This window comes from Salvelinus alpinus, chromosome 2, assembly GCF_045679555.1.
Source record: "Salvelinus alpinus chromosome 2, SLU_Salpinus.1, whole genome shotgun sequence".
Classification (NCBI taxonomy): Eukaryota; Metazoa; Chordata; class Actinopteri; order Salmoniformes; family Salmonidae; genus Salvelinus; species Salvelinus alpinus.
Genome location: NC_092087.1, coordinates 19,629,960 through 19,654,032, shown reverse-complemented (window position 1 = coordinate 19,654,032; position 24,073 = coordinate 19,629,960). Strand labels below are relative to the sequence as shown.

Below are 24,073 nucleotides of genomic sequence, written 5' to 3'. Positions count from 1 at the left end.
CTGTGATCTGAGCTAGTGTCCACACAGTCAGTTGAGTTCAGAGCACTTAGGTTGCCCCCCCGCGCAAGCCATCATTGAAGTGACTGAAGGTGACTGCTGGTCTATGCTGAAAGCTCAAAGTAGGAGGCAACCCAGGGCAGGGGTATTTATAGAGTCAGTGGCAGTCTGCAGGATGATTGAATATACTGAAGTGGTAAATAATAAAGCTTTTATTGCAACCAGGCACACAAACTAGAGCGGTGCTGCTGCTGTAGGACCCAGACTAAGAGCTGGCGTTTTCACCCCCCGCAGGGCGTTCAACCTTCTCAAAAGTCAAACCAGGGATGGGTGTTTACTCAGGAGCCTGTTAAATTCTCTGGATGTCCGGGGGTTTTGTTCAGTGACGGAGTTGTACCATTGAGCAGACACATTAATAATTCATTTTCATATAGTAATTCAAATGTTCCTTTATACATATTCAGCTAGTTTATATCCAGACATAAACATCAGAGAATGTTTCATTTCTCAAATTTCCAACTTTGTATAATGAATTAAAGATGTGTTTTATTTGACAGAGTACACAGTTAAAAGGGAATACTAAAATAAAATTCAAAAGAGACAGGAAATGTCTTGGGGAATAATATTTGATGTTGATTAGGGTTTAGATGAGTTATTTTATCCAGTCATGATAGCATATTATTTTGTTTTGTTTTGACATTGTCTCATGAAAAGTATAAACCCAAAGCAGGAAGCAAGTCCGTCAAGTGAAACCGCCTTTTCCCTTGTGGTGTTTTTTGATGTGATGTTTATATACTGGTAGATTTGACAAATGCATTAATAATGGTAACATGTTTTGTAAAACTTATTTTATGCAGTGCCTTCAGAAAGTATTCATACCCCTTGACTTATTCCACAATGGATTAAATAGATTGATACGTTAGAATAAATAGGTACACACAAGACAAAGTGAAAACAATGTTTTTATTTAAATAATTATTGAAAATGAAATACAGATATCTCATTTTCATAAGTATTCACATCCCTTAGTCAATTATATGTAGAAGGACCTTCGGTGGCGATTACAGCTTTGAGTCATCTTGGGGATTTTCTCCCATTCTTCCTTGCAGATTTTCTGTTAATAAATTAGATGGGGAGCGGCGATGAACAGAAATCTTCAAGTCTTTCTACAGATTTTCAATGGGATTCAAATCTGGGCTTTAGCTGGGCCACTCAAGGACTTTCACATTCTTGTTCTGAAGCCATTCCAGCATTGCTTTGGTTGTATGCTTGGGGTCATTGTCCTGTTGGAATGTACATTTTTGCCCCAGTCTGCCATTTTCACTCTGAAGCAGGTTCTCGTCAAGGATTTGCAAATATTTGGCTCCATTCATTGTTCCCTCTATCCTTACCAGTCTCCCAGTCCTTGCTGAAAGGCATTCCCATAGCATGATGCTGCCACCACCATGCTTCACGATAGGGATAGTGTTCGATGGGTGATGAGCTGTGTCTGGTTTTCTCTAGACATAGAGCTTTGCATTCAGGCCAAAGAGTAACATTTTTGTCTGGACAGACCACATCATCTTTTGCCTTGTGCTCTGAGTCTTTCACTTGCCTTTTTGCAGACTCCAAGCATTCTGTCATGTGCCTTTTCCTCAGGAGTGACTTCCGTCTGGCCACTCTCCCATAAAGCCCAGATTGGTGAAGTGCTGTAAAGACTGTTTTCCTTCTGGCTGGTTCTCCCATCTCAACCAATGTACTCTGTAGTGCTGTCAGACGGGTCATTCGGTTCTTGGTCACCTCCTTGACCGAGGTACTTCTTGTCTGACAGCGCTACAGTTTGGTCAGACGGTCAGCTCTAGGCACAGTCTGGGTAGTTCCATATTTTTTTCCATACCCAGATATGGAGACTGCAGTGCTCTTGGAATCTTTCAGCACTCTAGAAATTGTTTTATACCCTTCCTCAGATAGGTCTATACGGACTGTTCCTTGGACTTTGTCCTTACAGGGCACTCCGGGAACATGATTCCCATCACAATTACAACAACATGCTTTATCTGACTCTTCAACTACTACAAATTTATTCTTTCGGCAAACTGTAACACTGCAGTGGCTTCTGTACATACGGTCTCACCGCATATCTCACATACCCAAGTTTTAAATGAGTCGGGAGAACCACTTCATCAAAAGACAGTAAAACCGATAGGCGTTGCTCCTTCTTTCCATCCATCATTCGATTCAAGTGACATGCGTCTACCATTCCTGGAACGTTATCCCTAAACCACACAGACTCTATGTCCAATGAGAGACCAGAGACGACACCTTTAACCAGTGCCCTACTCTCAAAATCATAGCTTTCCACATCAAACGTCAACATCTTGTAGACCCACAGAACTTTCTCCTGCACTTTTGCGCTTTTGACACACACAAAATCAACACATCATACCGCTCCTGGTCACTCTGACCGATTCCACTTTACCCAATTTGTCCTTCACCATCTTTGAGACCGCTAATGGGGCACCCAAAAAAACATCCTTGCTCGTGAATCGCACTCCAACCATAAACTGCTGTTCATATCCAGCTTTATCCCTTTTTACTCCTCACGCCATCGTCTGCTCATTCTCACCAACTGTGTACTCGTGCCAAGAAAATCACACAATGCTTTTGCCATTGCTCCTCGCTAGCCAGCAATTTTTCCCTCCAGACAAATCCGTGAGCCTCTGACATGCATTGTCAACTGTGGGAACTTATATAGACAGGCGTGTTTCTTATTAAATCATGTCAAAACAATTGAATTGGCCACAGCTGGACACCAAGTTGTAGTGACATCTCAAGGATGATAAAAGGAAATTAGATGCACCTGAGCTCAATTTGGAGTGTCATAGCAACAGTGTGAATACTTATGTAAATGAAATATTTCTGTATTTAATTTTCTATAAATTTGCAAACATTTCTACAAACATGTTTTCCCTTTGTCATTATGGGGTATTGTGTGTAGAAAAAATAAATATAATCAATTTTGAATTCAGGGTGTAACACAAAAAGTCAAGGGGTATAAATACTTTCTGAAGGCACCGTATCTATGGCAATGCAAGTATTTTTTTAATTTGAAAACGTCTGTATTCTCATCTTCTCTTGGGTCAAATGGAAAAGGGCAGCCGTCCAAATCTATCAGTAGTTTGTGGTGCGTCTTTGTTGGATGGATTTAAAATCAAGCTGTTTATCTACAGAACATTCTTTCACTTTGGTCCAGCAATCACTTCGGAGGTAAGTTGGCATTTGCCTCTTCTTTCAGGCTACACACCTGTCATCTGACAGGTTGATGCTCAAAGATGTTGAGGGGTTAAAAGATCTCCAGTTAAAACAAGCTGCTCATGCCCTCACAGCATAGGTCAGGAAACATTCAAGACCTGTCGACTCCATCAAAACCAATTACTCAGTCTGGCTCTAGCAGTTTAGGAGTTTCAAAGAATCTAGCTACCCTTGCTTGTATTCAAGTGTCTTGTAAACAATTCATACCGATACACACATTAGAATAGAGACCCAAAATGATATCTGTGGGAGAATGAGGACGAAGATCTTTGTCTGTTGCTGGTGCTAACTAAGGTTATGCATTATCCAGTGATTTAAAGCATTATATCCATCACTGTCTGCATTTAGTTTCCTATTCAGATTTATTTTTCTTTAATTGTTCAATGCTTTTCTCATTGCTTAACTTAAGGAGCACTGTGGAGAGTGTCGTGAATGGTTTTCCTTTCTCTGTAGTACATGGTCTTGATCTGGCCGGGGGAGGCAGAGTTTGCCGACAACAAGATACATGTTCACGTGCTTAAAAAATACATCGCTCCATCCTTGAAATACCACACTATTCTATATGTCAAATTGAGATTCATGGAAAAGGAAGGTTGTGAGAAAAGTCAGACACGGCCCAGACAAGATTACCAAACTGTTGACAGTTTAGCAGTGAATCAGCTGAACTCATGTCTTTTTTTAAACACCGCAACCACATTGAAATGAACTCAGTGTGAGATAATCTGTAGTTATTACAGCTTTTCATGGTACCGCTCTGAAGTTTAGGGGCTCTGTAGAATTTCACCTGACACAGAAATACACCCATAGTGTTTCGGTTTTGCTGACTTGCAGCCTAATGTTGAAAATAATTATTTGTTAGGTGGTATCTAGGGAAGATTCAAATGTGTGGTTAGCATGGCAATTGTTATTTTATCTGAATAAGTATTGCATCTTCCTGTGATTGTAGGCTTGGGAAATTGCCTAATTGATATTCAGGCACATTGTTAACAGGATTACTATTCAACGGTGGAGCGTTCTTGTTCCACCTCCTGTCAGACATAGTAGGACATGCTTTTGATTGGCATCCCTTTTACTAGGAACATTTTAGCTCTTGTTCTGCATTTCAGCTGTTCCATTCCAATGAGCTCTGCCTCCAAACTAATTGTCCTTAGTGTGAAAGCTCAAATTGTTCAGCAGGCTCTGACAGGCTAGGCAAACCACTGACTGGTACAGCTGCATGCCTACTGTTTTAAAAATGAAGGTTGGGTGGTATCCATAATTTCATACCGTCGTGCTGTTTCTGTACCATACTGGGTTATACGGTATTACCCGGAAGTGCACACAAGGTGCGATATTTCCTACAAATGTGTTTAATAAGAATATTCCTTTAAAATAAAAATGTTTTTGGCACAAAACAATTTAGGCAACAGGGATCTTGATCCAGGAGAGAATTGAATGTCTCTGAAGTAACTAGGGTTGCAAAGGGTCTGACATTTTTTGGAGATTTAAGCCCTGGAAATGTGGGAATTTTGCTTATATTCATCAAAAAAGTAAGCTTATAACAGTGAATGTTTTTTTGTGGGATACACAAGGCAATTCTAGGTCTTGTGGCATATTTTGGTTAAACTATCCCCAATTCTATGGAATTGCAACCTTCTGCATGCACAGTGCTTCCATCCCATGTGCAGCTGATTCTCAAGATCTTACACAGTCTGAGCCAAGGACTACATGCTTTCTGGTAAGTTTGATGACAATACTGGGTGGGGTGAATATATTGTATATGACATACGTTATTTTTTGTTAACTAGTAAAAATAGCCTACAGCAAAGTGTGTTTTAAATCATTTATAACTTTAACTTAGTTTTGCTACCATGTGGGTTTTAACTTGCTTGAGCCTGCTAACTGATGAGTGTTAATTAATCTGTTTCCATACATGTTTCATTTTAAAACATTTATCTTACAAAGGAGTTGTTTAATCTAGCTGCTTAACTATTTATCTGTACATGGAATTATGTCTTTTTTTTTTACAAATAAAATTATAATCTTTACAGGAAAATGCCACGGGCAATTTCACTGCAGCTATTGTAGAAGGAAAAGCTGTGTACATTTGCAAATACTGTGCCAAATCATATGTGAAGAATGCAACAAAGATAGAGAATCATCTGGCCAAGTGCATAAAGTTCCCTCAGCGCTCACAACAAGCAACCTCTACTTCTATTCGAGGTGAAAATGATGAATCAGACACCTTATTGATAGCAACAGCTCATGGTCCTCCTGGAATCAGATTTTTTTTTTACTCATTGGAGGAACGTAGTCAGAGAAAGGCTGATGAATGTCTTGCTCGAGCATGCAACTGGTTTACCTCTGATGCTCACAGGCAATGTGTATTGGAAGAGATTTCAGAATGTTCTTCATCCAGCATACACCCCTCCAACCAGACATGCTTTATCTACTAATTTGCTGGATGCAGAGTTCAACAGAGTTCAAGTGAAGGTCAAGCAAATCATAGAGAAAGCAGACTGTATTGCAATAATCTCTGATGGGTGGTCGAATGTTCGTGGGCTAGGAATATTAACTACATCTCCACCCCTCAACCAATATTCTACAAGAGCACAGACACTCTGCCTTCAGGTCATCTGCAATGTAGTCATCAATGACCTTGGACCACAGAAGGTATTTGCACTGGTGACAGACAATGCTTCAAACATGAAGGCTGCTTGGTCTAAAGTGGAGGAGTCCTACCCTCACATCACACCCATTGGCTGTGCTGCTCATGCATCGAATCTACTCAAGGACATCATGGCACTGAAAACAATGGATACACTCTACAAGAGCCAAGAAAATGGTTAAGTATGTGAAGGGTCATCAAGTTATATTAGCAATCTACCTCACCAAGCAAAGTGAGAATAAGAGCACCACATTGAAGCTGCCCAGCAACACCTGTTGAGGTGGTGTTGTCATCATGTTTGACAGTCTCCTGGAGGGGAAGGCGTCTCCAAGAAATGGCCAGATCAGTCTGCCGATATGGACAGCCCCATCAAGCGGATCTTCCTGGATGATGTTTTTTTGGAGAGAGTGGTAAGCAGTCTGAAACTCCTGAAACCTATAGCAGTAGCCATTGCACGGATTGAGGGAGACAATGCCATCCTGTCTGATGTTCAGACGAAATCGGTACTGCCCTTCCCTGTTGCTCCAAGCAGAGGAAACTTCAGTTCTGAAATACATCAAAAAGCGTGAAGACTTCTGCCTGAAGCCCAAACAAGCCGCAGCGTACATGTTGGACCCCAAGTATGCTGGCAAGAGCATCTTGTCTGGTGCAGAGATCAACAAGGCCTATGGTGTCATCACTACTGTGTCTTGTCACCTTGGCAGTCTGGCGAAGTTCACTTCCAAGCAAGGGCTTTGGGATGGAGATGCAATATGGCAGTTGTGTCAACATATCTCATCAGCCACCTGGTGGAAGGAACTTTGTGGATCTGTGGCTCTTTCCCCTGTTGCATCCATCATCCTCCAAATCCCACCGACATCAGCCGCCTCAGAGCGCAACTGGTCCTTGTTTGGGAACCCGCACCCACCAAAGCTCGCAACAGCCTGACCAATACAAGGGTTGAAAAATTGGCGGCCATCGGGCAAATTTGAGGCTTTTTGAGCGTGACAATGAGCCATCCTCAACAAGGTTGGAAAGGGACAGTGAAGATGAGGCCTCAGAGTCTGATGTTCAAGAGGTGGACATTGAGGAGGTCCAGGGAGAAGAAATGGAAGCCTGAGAGGAAGTCAACCAAAGCTTTAGTTTCTAGACTATCATTTTAATGATGTATATTGAAAACGTTTTTGGGAGATGCGATGGATCGTTGGGGATTATTCAATACTCCCTTTTGTTGTTCAGTGAAATCATCCCATGTGAAGAGTCAACTCAATTAAAGTTCAATTCGTAACTAAATTGTTATTTTTATTTCTATTGGAAGGATTTAATAATTTGCAATTATGTCTACTTATGATATGGTAAAAGGTTATGTTTCTGTCTCCATATGATATGGTAAATATATCCAATGCAAAAAACATCTACATTTAAATGGTATTAATATTAATTTGCATATATTCCAGTTAATTCCCGTTAATTCCCATGAAAAGCTTTCACCTCTGAAAACTTTGCCTAAGAACACAGCCATTAGGGCCTCCCGGGTGGCACAGTGGTCTAGGGCACTGCATCGCAGTGCTAGCTGCGCCACCAGAGTCTCTGGGTTCGCGCCCAGGCTCTGTCTCGGGCTGCCGCGACTGGGAGGTCCGTGGGGCGACGCACAATTGGGCTAGCGTCGTCCGGGTTAGGGAGGGTTTGGCCGGTAGGGATATCCTTGTCTCATCGCGCTCCAGCGACTCCTGTGGCGGGCCGGGCGCAGTGCGCGCTAACCAAGGGGGCCAGGTGCACGGTGTTTCCTCCGACACATTGGTGCGGCTGGCTTCCGGGTTGGAGGCGCGCTGTGTTAAGAAGCAGTGCGGCTTGGTTGGGTTGTGCTTCGGAAGGCGCGTGGCTTTCGACCTTCGTCTCTCCCGAGCCCGTACGGGAGTTGTAGCGATGAGACAAGATAGTAATTACTAGCGATTGGATACCACAAAAAATTGGGGGGAAAGGGGATAAAATTTAGGGGGAAAAAAAAGAAAAAAAAAAGAACACAGCCATGAATAAAGAATGGTACCAACACATCCTCCGAGAGCAACATCTCCCAACCATCCAGGAACAGTTTGGTGACGAACAATGCCTTTTCCAGCATGATGGAGCACCTTGCCATAAGGCAAAAGTGATAACTAAGTGGCTCGGGGAACAAAGCATTGATATTTTGGGTCCATGGCCAGGAAACTCCCCAGACCTTAATCCAATTGAACTTGTGGTCAATCCTCAGAGGCGGGTGGACAAACAAAAATCCACAAATTCTGACAAACTCCAAGCATTGATTATGCAAGAATGGGCTGCCATCAGTCAGGATGTGGCCCAGAAGTGAATTGACAGCATGCCAGGGCAGATTGCAGAGGTCTTGAAAAAGAAGGGTCAACACTGCAAATATTGACTCTTTGCATCAACTTCATGTAATTGTTAATAAAAGCCTTTGACACTTATGAAATGCATGTAATTATACTTCAGTATTCCATAGTAACATCTGACAAAAATATCTAAAGACACTGAAGCAGCAAACTTTGTGGAAATTTATATTTGTGTCATTCTCAATTTTTGGTCACGACTGCAGTATCCTATTGTATATTACATCTACAAATAGTAGAGGTTTTGTCTAAATAACACAAAAGTTAATCCAAGTTCCTGTTCTCTCAATATAATTTCACTTCAATTCACTTTGAGTCGCAGGGAACTGTTCTGGTGTGATCATTGCTGCTTTCAGCAGGGTTGATAAGGTACCGCTGGGTTCATTACAGTTTGTCACTGGCAGCAGACATCATGTTCAATGCCTTAATGCTGTGCATACTAATCCTCAGGCCTAGTGATCGAGTCTCCAAGCAAAAGCAGCCCAGCTTGATGTGGTCAAACCCAGGAGCACTGAGCCTCATGGTTCAACAGCACCTAACCAGGACTGTGTCCGAAATTGCACCCTATTCCCTATATAGTGCACTGCTTTTACCCAGAGAATTGGGAGCCATTTCAGACACAACCCAGGGTTTTGTGTCCGTCCCCTACTACCCCATCCAAGCAGCCTTTTCCTCGGAAATGTCAGACATGTACGGTTATCTATCTGCAGTCATAAATGCTCCTGCTGAACTGCACAGAAGCGAGGCTCTTGATGTAATTTGTCGGCTTGATCAAACAAGACAGGCTTGAAATAAGGTGTAGTGGAGGTTGTGGTGGTCAATTTGTGATCCATCCTCAGAAATGAAAATGTGTTGACTCCAAGGATGAAAAATGTTAGAGCTGTGATTAGTTATGTCATATGGAAAGTCTATTTTGTATATGGCATGATTTACTGAAGGAACTAAGACTAGTCCAATACAGTAGCACAGGCTTGCTGTATGATAAATTAGACGAGTCCACTTAAAATAGACACCTGCCCGCCATGTTGCTTAATTGTTGTTAATTATATTACCGATGGCAAGTTTGCCATCTATTAAAGTGACATGAGAAGGAGATAGACTTTCTCTGAAAACACATGTTCCACTGTGCTAAAGCACAGAGAGAAGTGCAAATGGGCCTTGTGGACTGCTGACTGCAGCAACACCATCTCTCCCCCTGTAGATGCAAGATAGTGCCAATGAAATTAGGAATGGGCCTGTTTTATTGGGGCGATATAGTGAGGAATATGTGGAGGCCACCAGTGTGAAGGACTCAGAACTCTGACTTGTGGAAGGCCTGTGCTGTGCACTGCCGCAGGCTTCAAATGGACTTAGTCAGACTAAACCGTGTCTTAATTGATGGTAATGAGATCAAAGTTACAGGACTTAAGTGCGGATAAAGGGCGAAGCTGTGATGATTTAGGCACAGTGGAGTTCAGGGGAGAGGCCCAGAGGAGCGGCAAACATTAGGCTTTGAGTGGCTGGCATGCTCGCTTAGCCACTGAAACAATCCATTCTGTCCCCTCAGCCACACACACACTCACAAACTGCATATTCTCAACAACAACATGGTAGAACCATCAACTTCACAGGTTCACTCTAGCCATCGAAACCAGCTTTAGCCCATTGCAGTTTGTCTGCCTCAAAGGGGTTTTCAGTGTTTCCTTTTGAATAATGATTTAGCATTAACTAATACTATTCAGAATACATTTTTTGTGAACTTCTGAGCTTTGTATGGCCAGTGACATGTTTGCCATTGACATCTTTCTGTTTGTTATACGGTTTTATAAAATGGCAAGTTTGAATGCTGATTGGTTGATAGCCGCTATTTATTCACATTAATTAACACAAAATGCCATAATGCTAATAATTACATTTCAAGTATCATAAACTTAATCTCCCCCGGGAAAAAAATGTCTAGACATTATTTCCCCATGCTTCTTGCTTAGGATTTGGTTTGGTAGAGTGGGGGTTAATATAAGCCCCGCTGTGTGTCTATCCAACCTGTGCAACATGTTGTAGTATTTTGTTTTGCATTCTCCAATGTGCCATGCATACTGTATGAACTCGATGAGACTGACAGCTTCTCTGATCCAGGCAAATTAATTTATTAAGATCATTGTTATGTTATTTATCCGCATTCTAAGCTAGATGACTGTTTAGCTAGCACAGACTGGAATATGTTCCTGGAGTTTACCACATCGGTCACTGGCTTCATTAATAAGTGCATCAACGATGTTGTGACAGTACGTACATATCCCAACCAGAAGCCATGGAGTACAGTAAACATCTACACTGAGGTAAAGGCTAGAGCTGCCGCTTTCAAGGAGCGGGACACAAATCTGGACACTAAAAAGAAATCCCGCTACACCCTCCGACAAACCAAACAGGCAAAGAGTCAATACAGGACCAATATCGAATCCTACTACACCAGCTATGACGCTCTTCGGATGTGGCAGACGAGCTAAATACCTTTTATGCATGCTTCAAGGCTAGCAACACTGAACCATGCATGAGAGAACCAGCTGTTTCAGACGACTGTGTGATCACGCTCTCCATAGCCGATGTGAGTAAGACCTTTAAACAAGTTAACATTCACAGACTGATTACCAGGACGCATACTCAGTATGCGCTGACCAGCAGACAAGTGCTTCACTGACATTTTCAACCTCTCTCTGACCCAGTCTGTAATATCTACATGTTTCAAGCAGACCACCCTGTGCCCAAGAATACCAAGGTAACCTGTCTAAATGACTATCGCCCCATAGCACTCACATCTGTAGCCTTGAAAGGCTGGTCATGGCTCACATCAACACCATCATCCCAGACACCCTGGACCCACTGTAATTGGCATTCCGCCCCAACAGATAGCAGGTCAAGAGCTTCAAGTTCTTCGGTTACCACATCACTAACGAATTATCATGGTCCACACACACACCAACACAGTCGTCAAGAGGGCATGACAAAGCCTATTCCCCCTCAGGAGACTGAAAAGATTTGGCATGGGTCCTCAGATCCACAAAAAGTTCTACAGCTGCATCATCGAGAGCATCCTGACTGGTTGCATCACTGCCTGTTATGGTATCTGCTCGGCCTTCGACCACAAGGCACTACAGAGGATAGTGCGTCTGGCCCAGGACATCACTGGGGCCAAGCTTCCTGCCATCCAGGACCTCTATACCAGGCGGTGTCAGAGGAAGGCCCTAAAAATTGTCAGACTCCAGCCACCCTAGTCATAGAATTGTCTCTCTGCTACCACACGGCAAGCAGTACCGGAGGGCCAAGTCTAGGTCCAAAAGACTTCATAACAGTTTCTACCCCCAAGCCACAAGACTCCTGAACAGCTAATCAAATGGCTACTCAGCCTATTTGCATTGCAAATAGGCTGGGTAGCCATTTGTTTAGCTGGTCATGGGTGCACCTCAGCCATGCTCAAGGTCCTAAACGATATCATAACCGCCATCAATAAGAGACATTACTGTGCAGCCGTATTCATCGGCCTGGCCAAGGCTTTCGACTCTGTCAATCACCACATTCTTATCAGACTCAACAGCCTTGGTTTCTCAAATGACTGCCTCGCTTAGTTCACCAACTACTTCTCTGATATAGTTCAGTGTGTCAAATCGGAGGGCCTGTTGTCTGGACCTCTGGCCGTCTCTATGGGGGTGCCACAGGGTTCAATTCTCGGGCCGACTCTCTTCTCTGTATACATCAATGATGTCACTCTTGCTGCTGGTGATTCTCTGATCCACCTCTACGCAGATGACACCATTCTGTATACTTCTTCTTTGGACACTGTGTTAAATAACCTCCAGACAAGCTTTAATGCCATACAACTCTCCTTCCATGGCGCTCTTCGGATGTGGCAGACGAGCTAAATACCTTTTATGCATGCTTCAAGGCTAGCAACACTGAACCATGCATGAGAGAACCAGCTGTTTCAGACGACTGTGTGATCACGCTCTCCATAGCCGATGTGAGTAAGACAGAGGATAGTGCGTCTGGCCCAGGACATCACTGGGGCCAAGCTTCCTGCCATCCAGGACCTCTATACCAGGCGGTGTCAGAGGAAGGCCCTAAAAATTGTCAGACTCCAGCCACCCTAGTCATAGAATTGTCTCTCTGCTACCACACGGCAAGCAGTACCGGAGGGCCAAGTCTAGGTCCAAAAGACTTCATAACAGTTTCTACCCCCAAGCCACAAGACTCCTGAACAGCTAATCAAATGGCTACTCAGCCTATTTGCATTGCAAATAGGCTGGGTAGCCATTTGTTTAGCTGGTCATGGGTGCACCTCAGCCATGCTCAAGGTCCTAAACGATATCATAACCGCCATCAATAAGAGACATTACTGTGCAGCCGTATTCATCGGCCTGGCCAAGGCTTTCGACTCTGTCAATCACCACATTCTTATCAGACTCAACAGCCTTGGTTTCTCAAATGACTGCCTCGCTTAGTTCACCAACTACTTCTCTGATATAGTTCAGTGTGTCAAATCGGAGGGCCTGTTGTCTGGACCTCTGGCCGTCTCTATGGGGGTGCCACAGGGTTCAATTCTCGGGCCGACTCTCTTCTCTGTATACATCAATGATGTCACTCTTGCTGCTGGTGATTCTCTGATCCACCTCTACGCAGATGACACCATTCTGACACTGTGTTAAATAACCTCCAGACAAGCTTTAATGCCATACAACTCTCCTTCTATGACGCTCTTCGGATGTGGCAGACGAGCTAAATACCTTTTATGCATGCTTCAAGGCTAGCAACAACTCTCCTTCCATGGACTCCAACTGCTCTTATATGTAAGTAAAACTAAATGCATCCTCTTCAACCGATCGCTGCCCGCACCTGCACGCCCATCCAGCATCACTACTCTGGACGGTTCAACTACAAATACCTAGGTGTCTGGTTAGACTGTAAACTCTGCTTCCAGACTCACAATAAGCATCTCCAATCCAAAATTAAATCTAGAATCGGCTTCCTATTTCGCAACAAAGCATCCTTCACTCATGCTGCAAAACATACCCTCATAAAACTGACCATCCTACCGATCCTCGACTTTGGCGATGTAATTTACAAAATAGCCTCCAACATTCTACTCAGCAAATTGGATGTAGTCTATCACAGTGCCATCCGTTTTGTCACCAAAGCCCCATATACTACCCACCACTGCAACCTGTATGCTCTCGTTGGCTGGCCTTCGCTCCATACTTGTCGCCAAACCACTGGCTCTAGGTCATCTACAAGTCTTTGCTAGGTAAAGCCCCGCCTTATCTCAGCTCACTGGTCACCATAGCAGCACCCACCCGTAGCACGCGCTCCAGCAGGTATATCTCACTGGTCACCACCAAAGCCAATTCCTCCTTTGGCCACCTTTCCTTCCAGTTCTCTGCTGCCAATGACTGGAACAAACTGCAAAAATCACTGAAGCTGGAGACTCATATCTCCCTCACTAGCTTTACGCACCAGCTGTCAGAGCAGCTCACAGATCACTGGACCTGTACATAGCCCATCTGTAAATAGCCCATCCAACTACCTCATCCCCATACTGTATTTATTTATCTTGTTCCTTTGCACCCCAGTATCTCTACTTGCACATTCGTCTTCTGCACATCTATCACTCCAGTGTTTAATTGGTAAATTGTAATTACTTCGCCACCATGGCCTATTTATTGCCTTACCTCCCTTATCTTACCTCATTTGCACACACTGTATATTGATTTTTTCTACTGTATCATTGAATGTATGTTTGTTTATTCCATGTGCAACTCTGTTGTTGTATGTGTCAAACTGCTGTGCTTTATCTTGGACAGTCGCAGTTGTAATTGAGAACTTGTTCTTAACTTCTTATGGCTGAAGGGGCAGTTTTGAGTAGCTTGGATGAAAGGTGCCCATTGTAAACGGCCAGCTCCTCAGTCTCAGTTGCTAATATATGCATATTATTATTAGTATTGGATATAAAACACTCTAAAGTTTCTAAAACTGTTTGAATTAAGTCTGTGAGATTAACAGAACTCATATGGCAGGCAAAAACCTGAGAAGTTCCACTTCGTGTTTGGATTTTTTCTGGGGGTGCCATATTTTCAACCAAGCTCTTATTCAAAATACAGAGAGATATGGATGGGTTTTCACTTCCTACGGCTTCCATTAGATGTCAGCAGTCAATAGATCTAAGTCTGATGACTCTAATGTGATGAAGGGGGGTCGAAGGAGACAGAATTTAGTATGAGGTGCCATGAGGTGACCATGCATTCAACACGCGCGTTCACGTGAGAGGCAGCTCTGTTCCATCTCTCAATTGAAGTCGATTTAATTCTCTGGTTGGAACGCTATTCAAGATGTATGTTAACAACATTCTAAAGATTGATTCAGTTCATCGTTTGCCATGTTTCTACTGACTGTAACGGAACGTTTGGACATTTCGTCACGTTATAGTGGTCGCGCTTTGAGACTTTGGTTAGGGTATTTGGTAAACAATTCGAAAGTAGCTAATTTGACATAAATAACAGACATGAAAGAACAAATCAAGCATTTATTGTGGACCTGGGATTCCTAGGACTGCATTCTGATGAATTCATCAAAGGTAAGGAAACATTTATATTTCTGTTGAAACGATGTGGCTATGCAAAGTCACTTGATGTTTTTGCAACTAGTGACTCTAACGCCTCAATGTAAACTCAGATTTTTTTATATAAATATGAACTTAATCAAACAAAACATGCATGTATTGTGTAACATGAAGTCCTATGAGTGTCATCTGATGAAAATAATCGAAGGTTAGTGATTCATTTAATCTCTATTCTGGTTTTTGTGAAGCTATCTTTAGCTGGAAAAAATGTCTGGTTATTGTGGTTTTGTGGTGACCTAACATAATCGTTTGTAGTGCTTTCGCTGAAAAGCCTATTTGAAATCGGACACTTTGGTGGGATTAACAACAAGATTACCTTTTAAAATGATATAAGACACATGAATGTCTGAGGAATTTTAATTATGAGATTTGTTTTTTGAATTTGGCGCCCTGCACTTCGACTGGCTGTTGTCATATCGATCCCGTTAACTAGCCTACCTGGTTAAATTAAGGTGAAATAAAAAAATTGCCCCCCCATTTTACGCTGCTGCTACTCTCTGTTTATTATCTATGCATAGTAATTTTAACTCTACCTACATGTACATATTACGTCAATTACCTCGGCTAACCGGTGCCCCCACACATTAACTCTGTGCCGTTACCCCCTGTATATAGCCTCCCTATTGTTAATTAAAGAGCAGCAGTAAAATATTTGTTACTGTTATTTTTTACTTAACACTTAACTGCATTGATGTTTAAGGGCTTGTAAATAAGCATTTCACTGTAAGGTTTACTGTTGTATTTGGCGCATGTGACAAACACAAGCGCACGTATCAAACACAAGGCCCACAGGCCGAATAGGGGACACAAGCCAGTATAAATGAGTCAACAGTTGAGTCATCTACTTTATGAAATTACAGCCTGATGCCATAGCATAGATGTATTAAACTTCAATTGCGCTGATTTTGTGTCTTCCGCTTTCTGCGCGCAGCGGAGGGAAAGTGTACAGACACATGCCACAGTTGTGCTAGGCTACTAAAATGTTGCAGTCTGGCTTTGGTTTGTAAAGCTCGACAATGAATAACCAAAAAACAAAACCTGCAACTAAACACCATGCAAAGGAGAAACATGTAAGCATATTACAGCAACATTTGAGCAGTAGGCTTGGCTGAATACTCAACTACAAGACATTTTGAGTGCCCCATACAGCAATGCTGCATTCAACCGCACATGTGATACATGCAGTGCAAAATGTATATTTTTATGAAAGGAGCTTTCACTGATATATGCTGCTGCTACTCTGTTTATCAGTTATCCTAATGCTTAGTCACCTTACCCCTATACATATCTAACCCTACCACTCCAGTATCCCTGCAAACATGGTATTGGCAAACTGACCCTGTATATAGTTTACTTTCTTGTGTTCTTCTTATTTCTATTTCTCATGTGTTTTTGTTCTACTTTACTTTATAGTACTACTGATATTGAATACTGCATTGTTGGGAAAGACCTTGCAAGAAAGGCATTTCACTGTACTTGTGTACGTGACAACTGCATTTGCAGTATGAAAAATAAAATAAGTGAAAATGTATGCACTCTGTCACTACTGTAAGTCACTCTGGATAAGTGTCAGCTAAACTACAAAAAAAAGCTTTTGTATTCAGTAGTCCTGTCACATACAGTGGGGAGAACAAGTATTTGATACACTGCCGATTTTGCAGGTTTTCCTACTTACAAAGCATGTAGAGGTCTGTAATTTTTTATCATAGGTACACTTCAACTGTGAGAGACGAAATCTAAAATCCAGAACATCACATTGTATGATTTTTAAGTAATTAATTTGCATTTTATTGCATGACATAAGTATTTGGTCACCTACCAGTAAGAATTCCGGCTCTCACAGACCTGTTAGTTTTTCTTTAAGAAGCCCTCCTGTTCTCCACTCATTACCTGTATTAACTGCACCTGTTTGAACTCGTTACCTGTATAAAAGACACCTGTCCACACACTCAATCAAACAGACTCCAACCTCTCCACAATGGCCAAGACCAGAGAGCTGTGTAAGGACATCAGGGATAAAATTGTAGACCTGCACAAGGCTGGGATGGACTACAAGACAATAGGCAAGCAGCTTGGTGAGAAGGCAACAACTGTTGGCGCAATTATTAGAAAATGGAAGAAGTTCAAGATGACGGTCAATCACCCTCGGTCTGGGGCTCCATGCAAGATCTCACCTCGTGGGGCATCAATGATCATGAGGAAGTTGAGGGATCAGCCCAGAACTACATGGCAGGACCTGGTCAATGACCTGAAGAGAGCTGGGACCACAGTCTCAAAGAAAACCATTAGTAACACACCACGCCGTCATGGATTAAAATCCTTCAGCGCACGCAAGGTCCCCCTGCTCAAGCCAGCGCATGTCCAGGCCCGTCTGAAGTTTGCCAATGACCATCTGGATGATCCAGAGGAGGAATGGGAGAAGGTCATGTGGTCTGATGAGACAAAAATAGAGCTTTTTGGTCTAAACTCCACTCGCTGTGTTTGGAGGAAGAAGAAGGATGAGTACAACCCCAAGAACACCATCACAACCATGAAGCATGGAGGTGGGAACATCATTCTTTGGGGATGCTTTTCTGCAAAGGGGACCGGACGACTGCACCGTATTGAGGGGAGGATGGATGGGGCCATGTATCGCGAGATCTTGGCCAACAACCGCTTTGCCTCAGTAAGAGCATTGAAGATGGGTCGTGGCTGGGTCTTCCAGCATGACAACGAGCCAAAACACACAGCCAGGGCAACTAAGGAGTGGCTCCGTAATAAGCATCTCAAGGTCCTGGAGTGGCCTAGCCAGTCTCCAGACCTGAACCCAATAGAAAATCTTTGGAGGGAGCTGAAAGTCCGTATTGCCCAGCGACAGCCCCGAAACCTGAAGGATCTGGAGGTCTGTATGGAGGTCGGAGAAACCAAACACACCATAGAAACCAGACTCAAACAACACCTGTATAACATTAAAAGGGCACACCTACAAACGGCACTCATAACCCACTTCCAGGAGCACCCCATCACCCACCTTACCATATCAGGGTTACAGTCACACATAGGCTGGACCTGTGGGCAGCGAAAGAGGGTAGAACGGGAGTGGATCCAGCACCTACAGACAATAACGCCAAATGGCCTGAACGAGAGGTTTTAGAAAATGGGTTTTAACAGACAGGAAAATGGATGGAGAAGAACATGGTTTTATTTATATTTTATCTATACTCTATATATTTATGTTTTGTTCAGTTTTAGTTTGGCATTTCCTTTTCTTAGGTCTTTCCTTTCTTTTAATATGATAAAACAATAAAACCAACTAAATGCACAATATTGCTTTTATGTTCATATTTAACAACATCATGGTTGAATGAATCTTTCACCACATCGGCTCCTGCACTGTCACCCAGAAAAAGAGCCATTTTAGAACTTACTTCAGTTTAATTTATGATCTTAGGAGGACACCTACGGGCCTTTTTAAGTACTACACCTAATATAAAAGATCATCAGAAGAGGGATAAACAGGAGATTGGCCTGTGCACCGTAAAACAAACTAGCTGAAACGAAACACAATTATATTCAAAACCTAACCCTAGCCCGTGCCATCCCTGGGTTGTCCCTCTTCAAGTATAGTACTGCTTTCAGGTGCTGGTTTCTGCTCCTCGTGTGGCGTGTTGCTGCTCCGCTGTCCACGGGTCATCCACGTCCAGACCCACCGGGAGAGCAACAGCGCTTATGAATTACAGCAATATATTACATTGAATCACTCTTCTTTTCCCCAACACTTATTCTTTTTATTTTCTTTGATTTGTCTCATTGTGCTAGAGGGATTGCATTGGACCCATATACAGAACCACACACAACAACTAAGAAATAAAAAAGTACAGGATAATAGAAAATGTAACTGAACTGAACAGAATAACAATATAGGGACAGAATAGGGAGGGAAAGTTAGGGAAGTAAAGGATCAGAGAGGGAAATACTGGGACAAATGAAGGACTATCAGGACAAAGGATATTTAATGGATAGAAGGTATGACTTGGGATATTGCTAGGTTCATTTATAACACAGTCTGGAAACTGAACTAAAAAGCACACCGAAGAAAGAGGAGCTTAGTATATAAGCCCTTGTAATGCCATAACTTTCCCGCCTTTGAGTATCTCCAGCTGGCAAATTGAACCAATAGGGTAACAGAAAGATAGAAACGCCCAATTTGGGCGCAGTGGCTGGGTCTCTCCCTCCTAATTGCGCTCATTTTAAAAGGTACGGGGTTCTCAGTCGAGGAAAAGATCCCTCTGATGAAGCAGAAAACTCTGCGAAACGTTAGGGTTTTGCAAACAGGACTTCACAGTGGATTTTAACATTGCTTGGCTTTTAGTCACCTTTTTGATTTTAAACAATATAATTAAAAGTTACGTTTTAGAGTTAAGATGTGGAGGGGTAAGGGGGAGCTCATTGACTAAAGTGCACAGACATTTGGGGAAGCAATCGAGATTTTAACCTGTGGAACCAGATCTTTTTAACAGGATTGGACTCAAAGAACAACGGATTACTGCCCCAGCCCTGGAACGTTAAGAAACAATCTTTAACCTCATCTCTATCTCCATATCGCAATAACCCAGCCTACAAAGAACACGGCGAAAGAACAACGGATCACAGCCCCAGCCCTGGAACTTGGAAACGCAAAGAAACAAATCGGTCACCTCACTTCCACCTCCATATTTCAAGAACCCGGCCGACAAAATACCAAGGGGGTAAGGACTGGTCCTGAGCAGCACAAAAAGTATCGTGCTGTTCAGGCCTTCACATCTTCTATTCTAAATGTAGTATTGCCCTGCTTTTTTTATTTACACTGTCCGGTCCTCCTCGACTGAGAACAACCTGGTTGTATTATATTAACTAGGAAACGTAGTATTTAGGTATTTTAGCATCAGGGTTTTGTAACAATGCAGGCATTAATGAATTTGAAGACCAAGTCACATGACAGGATAGCACAACCCCAAACCCAACCTTACGCATACAGACAGCCTGGCCTATACGACCCCCCAGATGAAGAGACAAGGCAGACTGCAAAACTGTACTTTAAATTAATACAGGCAACCCACCACATGGAGGTGGTGGAGAAGGCACTTAAAAACCATGCATTCCCTACTGGTATGATGAGACAGGTGCATCGTGTCACCAACTTTATCAAACCATCTTCACCCACAGACTACACCACAACAAAATTATCACAGAACACACACCAGTGGATGCAAAACAACATGAACATACTACAGACACATTACCGATCAACCACCTACACCATTACACAACAAATAAACACACCCAACACTTTGGCACTGACAATCGCAATAGGCTGGGCACATAAGAGATACAAACATAAATTGACACCCACCACCATCATTAGAGTCGAAACCACCTTGAAACTCCCTCAGGCCTCTTCCTCTCCCCAACAGACAACTATACAGACCAACACAATACGAGACCAACCACATACACTTCCAGCAATAGAACACACCCCACTACAGATTTCCCCACCAACGATACTAAATTCAATTCCAAACCCAGTGCCCCCTCTCTCCTCAGCAGAGGAATTTCCACCCTTGTCAAAACCTCGCCCCCTGCCAAAAAGACAACCATCATACCTACGGACACTATCACTGGGAAAACAACCGACCCTGAGTGAAACCTATAACCTTCGCATACAGACTCCTTCCAAAACACATCTTCACTCCCTACCCTCAACATCCACCCTCACTGATTCTTCCCTTTCCAATCAAAAAGGAGAGGCAAGAATAGCAACCCCTACAACTGGAAAGGAGAAATGGAAAAGTCCAATGGGTCCCCCTACTCCCAAAGCAGCCACTCCTATCATAGCCCAGGTTCACCACACAGTCAACAGTCAACCAGAAACTTGTACACCTACAGCTACACCCATTAAACAAAACACTAACTGCAAAAGAGCACAGGGTAATGTAGCAATATTACTAAGAGACATCATTACATCTGCTCCTCTTTCACCCACAGGAGGCGCCAGGAAAGGGGTACAGACAAGGACAGGGCAACTCAAGGGGCATATGACGATGACTAAAGGGCAAGACAATGGGCAACACCCCAAAGCTCCCAAACCTGAACCCCCACAAAAAACAAATATCGCTGTGCCTCTGCCTGTCCAGGGCCCCTGTATAACTGGCGCCTCAAAATACCCACCATCATCCCTACCACAACCCCATCTTCAACCCCAACCACAGCCTAAACCCACACATCCCCCCCAAAAACCCTTCTATCACAAGGCTAGGCCGAATTACAAGGTGGCAGATTGGAACATTGAGGGACACACACCAACACTCATCATAGGAGACTCAAACCTCAACCGGATCCCACCATTCAATAACCCCAACATCCAGGTAGACAGTTACCCAGGGGCAACATTCTATCATTTCACAAAGATACTGGAGAAAACCCCCATACATACAGACACGGCGACTGTTGTTATCTCGGTGGGCCTGAACAACAAGGATCACGACCCATTTCAAACATCACTGAAACAGTTGTCAGGTATGCACAAGGAGGCAAAGAAAACATTTCCAAACGCAACAATATACATCCCGGTCATCAGCCATTCACCTCTTCTTAGTCCACAACAGAAGAGAAATCTTAAGCTCATCAACGCTTACATTACCACTAACTTCCCAACCCTATTAGAGATTCCACAAGACACATTTCACACAACAACAGATCTCATACACTGGACATCCACCACAGCAGACCTCATCTTTCAACACTGGTGCAGACAGTTAAATTTACATTAACCACAAGCCACAGTCTGGATAGAAATAATCTTTCTCTTAATCTCTTTCCTTCCCTAATAACCAGTGCAGATCCTCCAATTAGGGGAGCAGTGGACCAGTCAACAACTAATATCATGAATCTTTCCAAATCCTTCATACCCACAGCAGCACAGGTAAAGCTCCTGGAGAGAGGGTTAACATTCATCCCTCGGCCAAACAAATTTGATTGGGAGGAACTTCAAAGGGACACCCACAAATATCACAGAAGACTTAAACTGTTGGACTACTATGACTACAACACAGACGACAACCACCAACCATTTACTTTACCATCTACCTGGGAACCTAAAACCTCCCAGATAGATGGTAGAATCAGGAGACTAATCAGAATAGACAAGAACACACTTCACAACCATCAGATGCACACTGATAGGGAGGATAACCTCACACACGTAGAAAGACAGGCAATACAACAACTCAAAAATAACCCACACATAATCATCAAACCAGCAGATAAAGGTTCAAAAATAGTCATATTGGATAAACATCAATACATGTATGAAGCAAACAGACAGTTATCAAACACCAAACATTATAAACGAATAGAAAACAGTATACAACCACAGACACAGACACAGTTAAGGACAATAATAAAAAGACTCTATGACCAACACTACATTACAGCAAAACAACGGGACTTTCTTTACGGTACAGACACCCCACGACCTAGACTATTCTATTTACTGTTAAAAGTACACAAGGAACCGGGGACATGGACAATTCCCTTTGAAGTTCCCCCTGGCAGACCAATTGTTTCAGACTGCAACAGTGAATCCTATAACATCTCGCAATATATAGATCATCACATTAACCCTCTCTCCACCAGGCACCCCAGCTTTCTCAGGGACACTTACCACTTTATGGAGAGGATTGGACCCATAGTTGTTCCCTCCCACACACACATATTCACGATAGATATTGATAGCTTATACACTAATATAAATACAGCAACAGGAATACAAGCAATTAGAAATATCTTTAAGAGATACCCAGACAACACTAGACCGGACATAGAAATATTACAATTATTAGAAATCAGCCTTACTAGCAATGACTTTTTATTCAACGATCACTATTACCTGCAGGTGGAGGGAACAGCTATGGGCAAAAAATTCGCACCTGCTTACGCCAATATATACATGGCTGAATGGGAGAGAGAGGCACTGGCCAAGTGTCCATATCAACCCACTTTTTATTACCGCTTTTTAGACGACATAATAGGAGCCTGGCCCCACGACATCCAATTATTCACAGATTTCATAAACATTCTCAACAGTCATCATTCATCCATTAAGGTTAAATACACAATTCATCCGCAAGAAGTCAACTTCTTAGACACAACTGTTTTTTTCAGTAATAACAATCAATCACAGAAAACACTACACACTAGAGTCTACTTCAAACCAACAGACACACATGCTTTACTTCATAAACACAGTTACCATCCTAAACATACATTTAAGGGAATAATAAAATCACAAATCATACGGTTCTACAGGATATCATCTTGCAAGCAAGACCTGGATTATGCAATAAATACACTATTCAATGCACTTAGAAGAAGAGGATATTCAAAACGATTTTTAAGAACCATTAAAAACAACACATTGGCCGCCCTCCCTCCCATTCATCCAACACTCATAGACCACATCAAATCACCCACCTCTCTTAACCTTAACCTCAATCCTACTCCTAACCTTAACCTCTCCCTAAACCCCACGCCTAACCTTAACCTCTCCCCAAACCCCACGGCTAACCTTAACCTCTCCCCAAACCCCACGGCTAACCTTAACCTCTCCCCAAACCCCACGCCTAACCTTAACCTCTCCCCAAACCCCACGCCTAACCTTAACCTCTCCCCAAACCCCACGCCTAACCTTAACCTCTCCCCAAACCCCACGCCTAACCTTAACCTCTCCCCAAACCCCACGCCTAACCTTAACCTCTCCCCAAACCCCACGCCTAACCTTAACCTCTCCCCAAACCCCACGCCTAACCTTAACCTCTCCCCAAACCCCACGCCTAACCTTAATGTTTACCATTACCCTAATCAGGGTTCTCATCCTAACTTAATCTCTACCTCCCTCCTTCACCCTAATCCTGACTCCCCTATGGAAAGTGATCTGCACCAATCACTAAACCGCAACACTTCCTCTGTCTCTTCTCCTTTGTCATCAATACTCAATCAACAGACAATTATCATCCCCCTAGTAACCACATTTTCACATAGAATCAGATCCCTACATCAATCAATCAAACACAACTTCTCTACAGTTCAGCACACTTACATACCACTCAA

General features: G+C 43.0%; 1 protein-coding gene and 1 long non-coding RNA gene across 2 annotated transcripts in view; both read left to right on the top strand.

The window, feature by feature from the left end:
* LOC139556020 (contactin-4-like) overlaps positions 1-24,073 on the top strand; it is a 168,738-nt gene that overhangs the window by 31,259 nt on the left and 113,406 nt on the right. The gene's annotated exons all lie outside the window — the stretch shown is intronic.
* On the top strand, positions 18,917-21,074 carry LOC139556015 (uncharacterized). The gene is made up of 2 exons (XR_011671055.1): positions 18,917-19,674; positions 20,951-21,074. It is a non-coding gene; the product is annotated as an uncharacterized lncRNA (long non-coding RNA).